Source organism: Rhinopithecus roxellana, chromosome 11, assembly GCF_007565055.1.
Source record: "Rhinopithecus roxellana isolate Shanxi Qingling chromosome 11, ASM756505v1, whole genome shotgun sequence".
In the NCBI taxonomy this organism is placed as follows: Eukaryota; Metazoa; Chordata; class Mammalia; order Primates; family Cercopithecidae; genus Rhinopithecus; species Rhinopithecus roxellana.
In genome coordinates, this window is record NC_044559.1 from 22928432 (window position 1) to 22943254 (window position 14823).

General features: G+C 45.4%; 1 protein-coding gene and 1 pseudogene across 2 annotated transcripts in view; one reads left to right on the top strand and one right to left on the bottom strand.

The window, feature by feature from the left end:
- SUFU (SUFU negative regulator of hedgehog signaling) overlaps positions 1-14823 on the bottom strand; it is a 133723-nt gene that overhangs the window by 52300 nt on the left and 66600 nt on the right. The window lies entirely within an intron of this gene.
- Positions 9274-10040, top strand: LOC115900364 (annotated as a pseudogene).

The following is a 14823-nucleotide window of genomic DNA, read 5'->3' on the forward strand; positions in this document are numbered from 1 at the left end:
TTACAAATACATTCTTCAAGAGTTCTTAATTCATCCTAACTCTAGACAGTGCCCGCCTGCCTCCCTTCTGTGCAAAAGTACAGGCCCCCGTGATGTTCTACATAATAGCCTGAAAACTAATGCCCCAACCCAGGGTCAGAATTAACATGCTTGGTCTGTGGAGAGGAGGCTCATGTTCCCCTTTGGGAGCCCAGGAGCGTGAAGCTTGGCACCGTGAAGCCAAATGCCCCTTTTCTGTGTGCTCTGAGATGATTCCATGCTTTCCAGGGACAAAGAACAAGGGCAGGAAATGCAGCTGGACTATGCCAGGTGACACAGGAGTGGCTGGTCTGCAAGAGGTGTTTTTGAGAGAGCAGGAAAATGGGAGGTGACCCAAAGCAGGCTGGCAGACTCAGGTCTGTCAAGTTGGAGGTCAAATATTTGACAAAGGCACAGCCATCATAGTCTCTCAAGAAAAAATCTCCACTCCTCTTGCATTTTTGGTGTTCACAAATCATTCTGATAACCAGGGCTTAAGTGTCTTCTGTGAACACCCAGAGCTGGTCCTAGGGGGGCTTAGCGGTTCTTTCCCAAAATATCAGATGTGCCAGACACGTCCCCAGTGACACTGACTGCTGAGGAAGAAAGGTTCAGTTAGCCTACGCTCCATATCTGGAAGTCCCAGGATGAAGCTGAGACCTGTGGGGAGACTCTGGCAACTGACTAACCCGCCCTCCTTCCTGAGAAGGCTCAAGCTGCTACTGCTGCGGCCATGGCGGGCTGCGCAGCGGAGCTGGGCCCAGAGAAGGCTTCCTCTGAGATTGGAAGACAGTTCCTTCTCAAGTCAACAGAAGGCCCATGAGCAGAAATATATTTATGGGGGCAGAACTACAGGTCCACACAGGTCTGGGAGCTTCATGACTCCCCAGTGAGAGGAGGAGAAAATCTGGAGGTTTTGCTGAACAAAACATCTCTGGCTGACGCAGTGAAGGAAGTAAAGTTCAAAGTTAATCCTGTTGGCTTCTGCCCAGCCCACGTGCTCCTAATGGGGGCCACTCAGTCTGCCCACTGCCCCCACTGGATCTCTCCGTAAGCTCATCCTAATTTCTAAAACCCATGCCTAATTTCTTCTTTCTTTCTTTTCTTCTTCTTCTTCCCCTTCTTCTCTTTCTTCTTCTCCTTCTTCTTTTTTTTTTTTTTTTTGAGACACAGTCTCTCTCTGTTGCCCAGGCTAGAATGCAATGACACAATCTCGGCTCACTGCAACCTCCACCTCCTGGGTTCAACCGATTCTCGTGCCTCAGCCTCCCAAGTAGCTGGGACCACAGGTGCACGCCACCACACCCAGCTAATTTTTGTATTTAGTAGAGATGGGGTTTTGCCATGTTGGCCAGGCTAGTCTTGAACTCCTGACCTCAAGTGATCCACCTGCCTTGGCCTCCCAAAGTGCCGGGATTACAAGTGTCAGCCATCACGCCCAGCCCAAGCCTAATTTCTAGACCAGAGAGGAGGAGAATAGGGATATGTGTGCCTAGTCTATTTCCAGAAATGAGGAGCCTACAGAGTTTTAGGCCACGGGGTGTAGCACAACCACAAATGACATTTCTGGAGCCCTTAGCACACCTGCACAATGCCACCCTCATTTTAGGGAGGGGTAACTCCAGGCACTGTACAGAGGGTACTGCCCTCACGAACACACAGAGCCTCCTGCAGGCAAATTCTCCCTCAACCTAACAGCACCCACCCACCAAAGGAAGGCAGCAGATCCTCTTCTTGGCTGATCAACACTGACTTTTCCTGGTAACAGCAACTCTCGCCCTCCAGGAATCCAAATAAAGCTGAGAGTGAGCACCTCCCTCCACTTCCCTGCCTACCCGGCTCCACGCCCCCTCCCCAAGCCAAAGCCAAAGAACCTTACAGTAGAGTTGTGACGCAGGCCCCACACTAGGAACTAGGACAGAAACCTTGCATCAGAGTCTTGAGATAAGGCCCACACTAGGAACTGGGACAGAAGTTGAATGCAATGATGTATAAACAGCCTAGGAGCAAAAAATAAATAAATAAATAAACATGTCCTGGGAAATTCCCCTTTAACAGTGAACCTCCTGCAAGGAGAGGAAAAGATGGGATACTCCCCAGCTCAGAAGCTACAATTTGTTACAAACCAACAGAATTTGGCACCCCTGCCTTTCTCCCCACACAGTGCACAGCAGACAGATGCTCCTAAGGAAGGATAATCCCAGGAACATGGCTGACTGTCCAACAACCCCTCTGCAGGGCTTCCAATCAAACTCCAAAGAAAGGGCAAGACAGAAACTCTTTAAGAAAGAAAAACAACAAAGCAAACAAACTGTGGGGTGGGCGGGGAGAGGAGACCCAAAACAGACTCTCCGTACACCTGCAGCTGAGGAGCTCTTGGGGCTAGAAGGTAAAGTTCTTCATAACTGGCCAAATAGTGCAGATGGTGACCAGTTGTAGAGTTTCCAAATCTGGTCATGTGGTAGAAGCAAAAATTAACCCCTACCCTCACCCACCTACCTTTTCAAAGTTCTGGATGCAGTTTTATCACTTGAAAAATTCATTTGAGTGTTTGGTTTGAGAGCTTCCCTCAGCTAGCTCTGTCTGATATTAATTTGGCTAAATGTGGTTGCAAGACATGGAGACGGGAAATGAATACGCAGTCCCACTTGATTAAATAAAGAAGCCTGAGAGAAGACATATTTGCTCTTGCAAAACTGAAAGGAAATGTAAAGGCTATTCCTTCCAGGTTTTGCCTGGAATCAAAGGAATTGCACAGCTAGCCAAAGGAGACTCAAAACTGCTTCCCTATGCATTTTCTCCAGAATCTCCTGCTCTTCAGTTTCCTTCCTCTCCCTCAAAGCTGCACTCATAAAGGCAAACAGTGAAGTGTAAGGAAAATCTCTTTATAAGCAGAGATGCTCAGTAAACTGGAATACAGGTCACAGCAGGGGAGATGAGAGGCTGGCGGGCTGCCAGAGGCCCTGCAGACTTTCACCCCAAAGCGAGTCTAGGGGGCTGCAAACTCAGAACTAGACTGATGCGGCTTCGCTGGAGATAGACTGTGGACCTGACACTCACCCTGTGCCCACATGGGCAGGGCACACAGCAGACAGCTTCATTCTCCCCACAGTGAGGGTAAGGACCCTGAGTGCCCACAGAGCTCAGGAGGGTTCATCTGGCCACAGCTTGTAGCTGTCACTAGTCAAACCTCATTTACTCACCCATATATGCTATGCCCACCTGTAAAGAACACAGGTCCTTGTTTACCCCTTAGAGAGAGCCTGGAGTCTTAATCTAGCAGATGCTTTAAACTTTTCTTTTTAAGCAGCTCCATCTGTTTAGACACCTGTCAGCATGAGAAGGCAGAATATTCTGCCCACAGGCTTGTAACTGAGCAAGACCTGCCTTTGTTCCTCTCTCCTTCACCAGCACGAGGGCCTGCCACCTACACACAAGGCAGAGCCCAAGCCTCTTTGTTCTTTGTTTTTTTTTCCTTTGAGACAATGTCTCACTCTGTAGCCCAAACTGGAGTGCAGCGGTGCCATCTCAGTTCACTGCAACCTCTACCTCCCAGGTTCAGGCAAGTCTCATGCCTCAGCCTCCCGAGCAGCTTGGATTACAAGCGTGCACCACCACGTCCAGCTAATTTTTCTTTGTTTTTTTGAGACGGAGTCTTGTTCTGTCTCCAGGCTGGAGTGCAGTGACATGATCTCAGCTCACGGCAACCTCTGCCTCATGGGTTCAAGCGGTTCTCCTGCCTCAGCCTACCGAGTACCTGGGACTATAGGCACGTGCCACCATGCCCAGCTAATGTTTATACTTTTAGTAGAGACAGGGTTTCACCATGTTGGCCAGGATGGTCTCCATCTCTTGACCTTGTGATCCACCCGCCTCGGCCTCCCAAAGTGCTGGGGTTACAGGTGTGAGCCACTGCACCCTGACTAATTTTTGTATTTTTAATAGAGATGGGGTTTCACCATGTTGACTAGGCTGGTCTCGAACTCCTGACCTCAAGTGATCCTCCCACCTCGGCCTCCCAAAGTGCTGGAATTACAGGCATGAGCCATCGTGCTTTATTTATCTTTTTTATTTGTATTTTTTTTTTTGAGACGGAGTCTTGCTCTGTTCCCCAGGCTGAAGTGCAGTGCCACGATCTCGGCTCACTGTGAGCTCCGCCTCCCGGGTTCACGCCATTCTCCTGCCTCAGCCTCCTGAGTAGCTGGGACTACAGGTGCCTGCCACCACGCCCAGCTAATTTTTTTATTTTTATTTTTAGTAGAGACAGGGTTTCACCATGTTAGCCAGGATGTCTCGATCTCCTGACCTCGTGATCCGCCTGCCTTGGCCTCCCAAAGTGCTGGGATTACAGGCGTGAGCCACCGGCCTCTTTGTTCTTAAAGCCAAAGGGACTAAGGAGGTTTTAAACTCGTAGTCCTATATACGTTTCAACCAAAGAATGTCAGGAGGGCTGGGTGCAGTGGCTCACGCCTGTAATCCTAGCACTTTGGGAGGCTGAGGTAGGTGGATCACTTGAGCACAGGAGTTTGACACCATCCTTGGCAACATGGCAAAACCCTTGTCTCTGCAAAAAATACAACATTTAGCCAGGTGTGGTGGCATATGCCTGTGGTCCCAGCTACCTGGGAGGCTGAAGTGGGAGGATCACCTAAGCCCTGGGAGATGGAGGTTGCAGTGACCCATGATCACACCACTGTACTCCTGGGTGACAGAATAAGACGTGAGACCCCATTTCCAGAAAAAAGAAAAAAGAAAAAAAAAATCCCAGGAAATCCTTTGAAGCTTTAAAATCCAAGACCAGCCTGGCCAACATGGTGAAACCCACTAAAAACACAAAAATTAGCTGGGCGTGGTGGTGGGTGCCTATAATCCCAGTTACTCAGGAGGCTGAGGCAGGAGAATCGTTTGAACCTGGGAGGCGGAGGTTGCAGTGAGCCAAGATCGTGCCATTGCACTCCAGACTGGGCAACAAGGCGAGATTCCATCTCAAAAAAAAAAAAAAATAATCCAGCACATGCTTCTACTCCTCCCATCTTCTTCCTGAAGAGACCAGTTAAATCTAGAATGAAAACCCATTTAGACTGGGTGCAGTGATTCACACCTGCAATCTCCCAGCTTTGGGAGGCTGAGGCAGGAAGGTCACTTCGGACCAGTAGTTCAAGACCAGCCTGGGCAACACAGTGAGACCCTGTCTCTACAAAAAAATTTTAAACATTAGCCAGGCATGGTGGCGCACACTTGCAGTCCCACAACTACTTGGCAGACTGATACTGGAGGATCATTTGAGCCAAAGTGTTCGAGGTTACAGTGAGCTGTAATTGTATCATTGCACTCCAGCCTGGGCAACAGAACAAGACCCTGTCACTGCAAAACAAAACAAAATATTTAGTTGCCAGGGACCTATAAACTAATATGGTCACCTTGAAGGACCAAATGGCAGAATCTATTAATATAAAAGGTACTTTCCCTTTGACCCAATCATTCTACTTATAAATATCTACCCTAGAGCAAAACATGTCACAAGGAGGAATGAATAAGGATGGTCACTGCATCTGTGCACTGTTTGTAATACTGGAAAAATGGCAACAACCTAAAGGTGCATCACCAGGGGAATAGTTAAATTATGGTTTATTCATACAATAGAATCACAGGCAAGAGTAAAAAAAATCAAATAAAGATCTTCAAGACATACTGTCAACTGAAAAGTCCAATTGTGAAGGGCAGTACAGTTTCATTTACATTAAATACTATGCAGCCATAAAAAAGGATGAGTTCGTGTCCTTTGCAGGGACATGCATGCAGCTGGAAACCATCATTCTCAGCAAACTATCGCAAGAACAGAAAACCAAACCCTGCATGTTCTCATTCATAGGTGGAAATTGAACAACGAGATCACTTGGACACAGGAAGGGGAACATCACACACAGGGGCCTATTGTGGGGAGGGGTGATGGGTGAGGGATAGCATTAGGAGATATACCTAATGTAAATGACAAGTTAATGGGTGCAGCACACCAACATGGCACATGTATACATATATAACAAAGCTGCACGTTGTGCACATGTACCCTAGAACTTAAAGTATAATAATAAAAGAAAAAAAAATTTTCCGGAAAGTCCAAAAAATAAAAGAAAGAAAGGAAAAAAAAAAACCCATAGAAACCCAAATCATTTCATAGGTACCTAGAAGAAGGTGAATACATAGAAAAAAAATCTGGCAAGCTGCAAGGACTCACACCAAATGGATAAAGAGGGTTCCTTTAGCAAGGGCCCTGAGATTGGGTGGGATGGTCACATAGAACTTTGACTTTATCTGTATAGTCTAAGTTTTTAACATCTGAGGTCAGGCGCAGTACCTCATGCCTGTAATCCCAGCACTTTGGGAGGCTGAGGTGGGTGGACCACTTCAGTCCAGAACTTCGAGACCAGCCTGAGGCACATAGCAAGACCCCATCTCTACCAAAAAACACAGAAAAATTAGCAGGGTGTGGTGGCATGTGCCTGCAGACCCAGCCACTCAGAGGCTAAGGTGGGAGGATCACTTGAGCCCGGGAGGTTGAGGCTGCAGTGAGCCAATATCACGCCACTACACTCCAGCCTGGCCAACAGAGACCCTGTTGCAAAAAAAAAAAAAAAAAAAAAAAAATCTGATATTTATTTATGTATTCTCTATATACTTAATGTTGGAAAGATGATCCTCCTCCTTGACCCCTCTGCTCTGTGGCACCAGCAGCCATCACACTGACTATGTGGCATCACTCCAAATGCAGTGGCAATAATCTGGACATTCCAGGAAGCTAGGTGGTATGATTTGAATGTCTGCCTCCCTCAAAAGGCATGTTGAAACTCAATCTTCAACCTGGCAGTATCAAGATGTGGGGCCTTTAAGAGGAGACTGGGTCATGAGGGCCCTCCCCTCATATATAGATTAATAAGTTAATAGATTATCACAGAGGTGGGCAATGGGGGTGGAAACTGGTGGGTTTATAAGAAGAAAGACTTGAGTTAGCAAGTTCAGCCCCCTTGCCATGTGATGTCCCTGGGACTCTGCAGGGACTCCTCAACAGCAAGAAGGCCCTCATCAGATGGGGCCCTTTAACCATGGATTTCTCAGCCTCCATAACTGTAAGAAATAAATTCCTTTTCTTCATAAATTACCAGTTTCAGATATTCTGTTATAAGCAGCAGAAAATGGACTAGAACATTAGGAGCCATCCTTGGCTGGCAACTAAAATGGCACCACCGGCATTTTCAACCAAGCTAGCTTTTTAAAAAAATTTGAGACAAGGGTCTTGCTCTGTTTCCCAGGCTGGAGCGTGGTGGCACCATTATTGCTTACTGCAAGTAGCTAAGACTACAGGTGCACCACCAAGCCTAATATATATATATATTTTTTTTTTTTGGAGACAGAGTCTTGCTTTGTTGCCCAGGCTGGAGTGCAGTGGCATGATCTCAGCTCACTGCAACCTCCGCCTCCCAGGTTCAAGCAATTCCCCTGCCTCAGCCTTCTGAGTAGCTAGGACTACAGGCGCATGCCACCACGCCTGGCTAAGTTTTTGTATTTTTAGTACAGACAGGGTTTCACCATATTGGCCTGGCTGGTCTTGAACTCCTGACCTCATGATCTGCCCGCCTCGACCTCCCAAAGTGCTGGGATTACAGGTGTGAGCCACTGTGCCCAGCCTGTTTCAAGGCTTTTTTAGTGACAAAGATAAAATACTTTTTTTTTAAAGAAAGAGAAAACATCTTTTGTTCATCTTGCTAATTAGAATCCAAATTTAAGAATATAACATTTTAACTTATTTGATTTTATATTTGTATCTTTTATTTACTTTATTATTGTTTTAGAGACAAGGTCTCACTGTGTCATGCAGGCTACAGTGTAGTGGCACAATCATAGCTCAAATTCCTGGGCTCAAGCAATCTTCCTGTCTTAGCCTCTCAAATAGTTGGCACTACAGATGTGAGCCACAACGCCTGGCCATATATTTGTATCTTTCTAATCTTATGCTGAACATCTTGCTTTCTAACATAATTACTTATTTGCTTTATCCTATTATATCCATATACTAGTTTCAGAATAATATCAATATTTTTATTAACAACATGATTACTGAAAAGTTTTTTCTGTCTTTGTGTATATATTAGGGATACACAGCCAAATTACTGTATTTTAAGATATCTGTGTATTGTTGGCTGGGCGCGGTGGCTCACACCTGTAATTCCAGCACTTTGGGAGGCCGAGGTGGGCGGATCACGAGGTCAGGAGATTGAGACCATCCTGGCAAACACAGTGAAACCCCATGTCTACTAAAAATACAAAAAAAAAAAATAGCCGGGCATGATGGCGGGCGCCTGTAGTCCCAGCTTCTCAGGAGGCTGAGGCAGGAGAATGGCGTGAACCTGGGAGGCGGCGGAGCTTGCAGTGAGCGGAGATCGCGCCACTACACTTCAGCCTGGGCGACAGAGCGAGACTCCGTCTCAAAAAAAAAAAAAAAAGATATCTGTGTATTGTTATGACACCAATTTGGTATGCTGTGAATTTCACTTGTTTTATTTTGTTTCTGAGTTTTAGGAAATGTGGCAGGCAGACTCTAAGGTGACCCCATGGTCCCCATCCCCTTGGTACTCAAGCCCTGTCTAATACTCTCCCCTAAGTGTAGGCGAGACCTATAACATGCTTCTTGCTAAAAGAATACGGCAAAAGTAAAGATATTTTAAAGATGTAAATTAACGTCCCAAATCACTTTATTAATTTTTTTTTTCAGTTTTAAGTTGTAGTAAAATACATCAACATAAAATTCGCCATTTTAACCATTTTTAAGTGGCATTAAGTACATTCATATTGTTGTGCAACCATAACAACCTTCCATTTCCAGGACTTTTTTCATCTTCCCCAACTGAAACTCTATACCCAGTAAACAGTAACTCCCCATTCCACTGCATCCAACCCCTGGAAACCACCATTCTGCCTTCCGTCTCTATCAACCTAACTACTCTAAGTACCTTATATAAGTGGAATCATACAATATTTGTTTTGTGTCTGGCTTATTTCACTTGCCATAATGTCTTCTGGGTTCATCCATGGTTCATACCATCATCTGGTAGCATGTAGCATGTGGCAGAATTTCCTTCCTTTTATTAAGGCTGACTAATATTCCATTACATGTATATACCATACTTTGTTTACCCATTCATCTGTCGATGGACACTTGAGTTACTTCCACTTTTTGGATGCTAGGAAAACTGGTGCACAAATATCTGTTCAAGTCCCTGCTTTCAATTCTTTTGGATACATACCCAGAGGTGAGATTGCTGGATCATACAGTAATTCCATTTTGAACTTTCTGAAGAACCACCAGACCATTTTCCACAGCAGCTGCACCATTTTACATTCCTATCAACAGTGTACAAGGGTGCCAATTTCTTCACATGCTTGCTAACATACTATTTTCTGTGTTTTTTTTTTTTTTTTTGGTATTAGCCATTCTAATGGCTGTGAGGCCAAAGTAAATGATTTTGTGTTAATTAAAAGGGAGGCCTTTTTCACAAGATGGCGCCGAAAGCAAAGAAGGAAGCTCCTGCTTCTCCTAAAGCTGAAGCCAAAGCAAAGGCTTTGAAGGCCAAGAAGGCAGTGTTGAAAGGTGTCCACAGTCACAAAAAAAGAGAAGATCTCACATCACCTACCTTCTGGTGTCGCAAGACACTGCGATTCCGAAGGCAGCCCAAGTACCCTCAGAAGACCACCCCCCGGAGAACAAGCTTGACCAGTATGCTATCATCAAGTTTCCACTGACCACTGAGTCTGCCATGAGGAAGACAGAAGACAACAACACACTTGTGTTCATTGTGGATGTTAAAGCCAACAAGCATCATCTCTAACAGGCTGTGAAGAAGCTCTATGACCCTGATGTGGCTAAGGTCAACATCCTGATTCAGCCTGATGGAGAGAAGAAGGCATATGTTCAGCTGGTTCCTGATTACGATGCTTTGGATGTTGCCAACAAAACTGGGATCATCTAAACTGAGTCTAGCTGGCTAATTCTAAATATATGTAATATCTTTTCACCACTAAAAAAAAAAAAAAAAAAAAGGCTGGGCATGGTGGCTCACATCTGTAATCCCAGCACTTTGGGAGGCCAAGGAGGGTGGATCAGGAGGTCAGGAGTTCAAGACCAGCCTGACCAAGATAGTGAAACCCCATCTGTACTAAAAACACAAAAAGTAGCGGGTGCAGTGGCAGGCGCCTGTTATCCCAGCTACTCAGGAAGTTGAGGCAGGAGAATTGTTTGAACCCAGGTGGCAGAGGTTGCAGTGAGCCAAGATGGCGCCACTGCACTCCGGCCTGGGCACTGGGGTGAGACTCTGTCTCAAAACCAAACCAAAACAAAACAAACAAACAAAAAAAAAAAAACGGGGAGAGGCCAGTCGCAGCTCACACCTGTAATCCCAGCACTTTGGGAGGCCGAGGCGGACGGATCACCTGAGGTCAGGAGTTCAAGATCAGCCTGATCAACATGTGAAACCTTGTCTCTACTAAAAACAAACAAACAAAAAATTATCTGGGCGTAGTGGCTGGTGCCTGTAATCCTAGCTACTCGGGAGGCTGAGGCAGGAGAATGGCTTGAATCTGGGAGGCAGAGGATGCAAAGAGCCAAGATCATGCCACGGCACTCCAGCCTGGGCAACAAGAATGAAACTCCATCTCAAAAAAAAAAAAAAGGAGATTCTCCTGGGTGGACTTGACTGAAACAGGTAAAAGCCCTTTAAAAGGGAACTGTGCCTCTACACAAAGGTCAGACACTTCCTCCATTGCTGCTTTGAAGCAGCAAGCTGCCTTGAATCCTAAAGTTGCAAGGAAAGGAATTCTGTCAACAACCTGAGGGAACTTGGAGGCATATTCTTCCCCAGGGGAGCCTCAAATAAGAATGCAGCCTGTAATATGAACATGGAAAAAAAGAAAATAAAAGAACGCAGCCTGGTAAACACCTTAATTGTAGCCTTGCAAGGCCCTGAGTAAAGGACCTAGAGATAAGCTGTGCCCAAACTCTAGACACACAGAAACTGGGTTTTAAGCCATCAATTTTTTTTTTGTTTTTTTGTTTTTTTGAAACAGAGTCTCACTCTGTCACCCAGGCTAGACTGCAGTGGGGCAGTCTTGGCTCACTGCAAGCTCTGAGACAGGTTCAAATGATTCTCCTGCCTCAGTCCCCAAATAGCTAGAATTTCAGGTGTGCACTACCATGCCTCGCTACTTTTTTGTTTGTTGGTTGGCTGGATTTGTTTTTTTTTTTTTTTTTTTAAATAGAGACCGGGTTTTGGCATGTTGCCCCAGCTGGTCTTGAAATCCTGGGCTCAAGTGATCCGCCCACCTCAGCCTCCCAAAGTGCTGGGATTACAGGCGTAAGCCACCATGCCTGGCCTGCTTAAACATCAACTTTTAACCCAGAGAGAATTTTGATTGGCCTCATCCCCAGCAACCCAAAAAAAGATAAATTAATGAAACACTAACTTCTCTTTAGCTCAGTCACTGGCCATCTTAGTGTAAGGTGAAAGCGTTACTTATTAGCACTAACTATTTTTCTTTTTTTTTTTGAGATGGAGTCTAGCTCTGTCGCCCAGGCTGGAGTGCAGTGGCCGGATCTCAGCTCACTGCAAGCTCCGCCTCCCGGGTTTACGCCATTCTCCTGCCTCAGCCTCCCGAGTAGCTGGGACTACAGGCGCCCGCCACCTCGCCCGGCTAGTTTTTTGTATTTTTTTTTTTAGTAGAGACGGGGTTTCACCGGGTTAGCCAGGATGGTCTCGATCTCCTGACCTCGTGATCCGCCCGTCTCGGCCTCCCAAAGTGCTGGGATTACAGGTTTGAGCCACCGCGCCTGGCCAGCACTAACTATTTTTCTTCTACCAAGTCATGGGTGCAAACAGTCACCCAAAATGTATTATGTATACCCTCCTGTTCAAGACAAAATCAGATCCTGTAGTTAAGAGTCTCCTCTCTTAGCTTTACTCTCTGATACAATTTTCTTACTGTGTAACCTTGAAGAAGCCACTTGACTTCTCTGCATCTATTTTTTCACCTACCAAAACATGATGTGATGATCTACTGTATACCTTGAAGGGTTTTTTTAAGAATCTAAGAAAACAAAATATGTAAAAATTGCCTTGTGTACTGAAAATACTGTACAAATTAAGCAGTTGCTATTCATTTGAAAGATTTGACCACTGGAAAACACGGCCACTATTTACACAAAAAGGAATGAAGACAGAAGGATCCAGTAGAACTGAGACACAGACATAGAATCCACCCACATAGAAGAGCAGATGATTTCTTCGAGGAGCCATGATTCTAATTTTCAGCTTAGGAAACCAACTCCCTTCTTCCTGCCTTAGTTTACACCAAGAAGCACAGCTATAGTACTTATGGATGTTCTCAGAAGTCACCCAGCTGGGTCAGACGTGGAGCACCTGGGAAGCATAGAGAAGACGAAGGAGGAAGGACTTGTTAGCAAGAAACCAGACTGGAGCACAGAAGAAAGGGTCACAAAAATACCAATTAGAAAACAAACAAACAAAAAAAACAAAAAAACTCAGCATTAATAAATGGTCTCCTTTGGGAGGCTGAGGCAGGCGGATCACGAAGTCAGGAGTTCGAGACCAGCCTGGTCAACATGGTGAAACGCCGTCTCTACTAAAAAATACAAAAATTAGCCTGGCGTGGTGGCATGTGCCTGTAGCCCCAGCTACTCAGGAGGCTGAGGCAAGAGAATCGCTTGAATCTGGGAGACGGAGGTTGCAGTGAGTCGAGATTGCGCCACTGCACTCCAGCCTGGGCGACAGAGCAAGACTTCGTCTCAATAAATAAATAAGTAAGTAAGTAAGTAAGTAGATAAGTAAGTAAGCAAATAAATGGTCTCTGGGTTTGGCAGTCTAGATTCCCAAATCACCAATTCCACACCCAGCGCTTAAATCCCCTCTACAAGCGCCTGGGCCAGCAACTGCCCAGACTACTAGAAAAACTTCAGGGATGGTGAGTTTACTGCCTCCCAGCGCCTATCCACATTAGGAAATTCTTCTACATCCCAATGAAGAGTTAACAGCTTTCTAGCTCTCTATTCTGAGTAACAAAAAGTCAAATCCCTTTTCCATATGGTAAGACCTCAACTATTTTTGAATTCCTGTTGTAGGTTATAGTTCGACTCCCTACATATTCCATCTCAAAGTCTTTTCGTCTTCAAACTAGAATGTTTTCAGTTACCTCACTTTTATAGCCATTCCTCACAGATGGACAGTTTTGAAAGGTTTTGCCAGTTTGAAAGCCACCATTCTCTGGATACACTGTGACTGGTTTAAGTCCCTTGTTGAATGTGGCACCCAAAAGGTGCTGTTGGGTCAGAGACAGGCCATGAGGCAGGAACTTACCTCTGAGTATCTGTGTAAAGACCAGCCCCTCAGCTGTCTATGTACCTGCCCAAATTTCAAAGTTTCCCTACCAATCAGACACAGGAAGGGGGTTACAGATAACCGATTTTGGGTGATTTGATTATAGGAAGAGGTAGCAATAAATCATTAGTGAACCCTTTTGGTGTTCAGGTCAGACTCTTCCAGGACATTTCTTCCTGCTTGGAGAGATGGAGAAGGGACTGAGTTGTGAGGGTGAACTCAGGTACTGCAGGGCTTTCCGCGAGCCACAGAGTCTGAGTAGCCTATGGGCCTCCAGCCTCAAAGAACTTCCTTAATGTTGGAATACGGCCTGCCTTAAAGCTACCAAAAGTGGGAAGAGTACTGTGTCTTGTTTTACGGACTGAAAGACTACACAGTGCTTCTTCAGTGCCTGTACTGCCAAATGGCCATGACTACAGGTGAGAACACAGTAGCGGCCATGGCAGGGGCCATCCTGCCTAGTGGAATCACCTTTAAGGAGGACAGCTGGGCATATGTGCCAAACTGTAAAATCTGTGGACCTTGTGACCACAATCCCACTTTAGAAATTGATCCTGAGATAACTGGATGCAGTTGCCAAGATGTTCATATATGGACAACCACCTTATAGTGTTGTTTAAAATAGGGAAAACTGGAAACTATCTGCAAGTTCATCCAGAGGGCTCTATTTATCCTAGAGGGGCCTGTTATGTTAGTAGCATACAATGAAATGCCATACAACCATTACAAGCACTGCTATGGAGACACACACACACACACACACACATATATATATACATATATATATATTTTTTTGAGACAGTTTCACTCTTCTCGCCCAGGCTGGAGTACAATGGTGCAATCTTGGCTCACTGCAACCTCCGCCTCCCGGGTTCAAGTGATTCTCCTGCCTCAGTCTTCCGAGTAGCTGGGATTACAGGCGCCCGCCAACTCACCCAGCTAATTTTTGTATTTTTAGTAGAGACAGGGTTTCACCACGCTGGCCAGGCTGGTCTCGAACTCCTGTCCTCAGGTGATCCGCCTGCCTTGGCCTCCCAAAATACTGGGATTACAGGCGTGAGCCACTGTGCCCAGCTGAGCTATAGTTACTTAGCTAGAAAGACTTCTATGACATGATGCTGTGTGAAGAAAGCATGTTAATATATACAGTACTTAGTAAAAATGCCTATTTTATGTATAGAGACATATCTAGAAGGATGATAACCAAATGAAAATGGCTGTCTCAGAAGCATGTTTATTTTTGTTTTCAACATATATTTAAGTTACAAAGTAACATAGGCTTATTATAAGAAAGTCAACAAAGAAATGTATAAAGTAAAACATGAAAATCTCTTCCCATCAGTCTCATTTCTCAGCTATTAACATT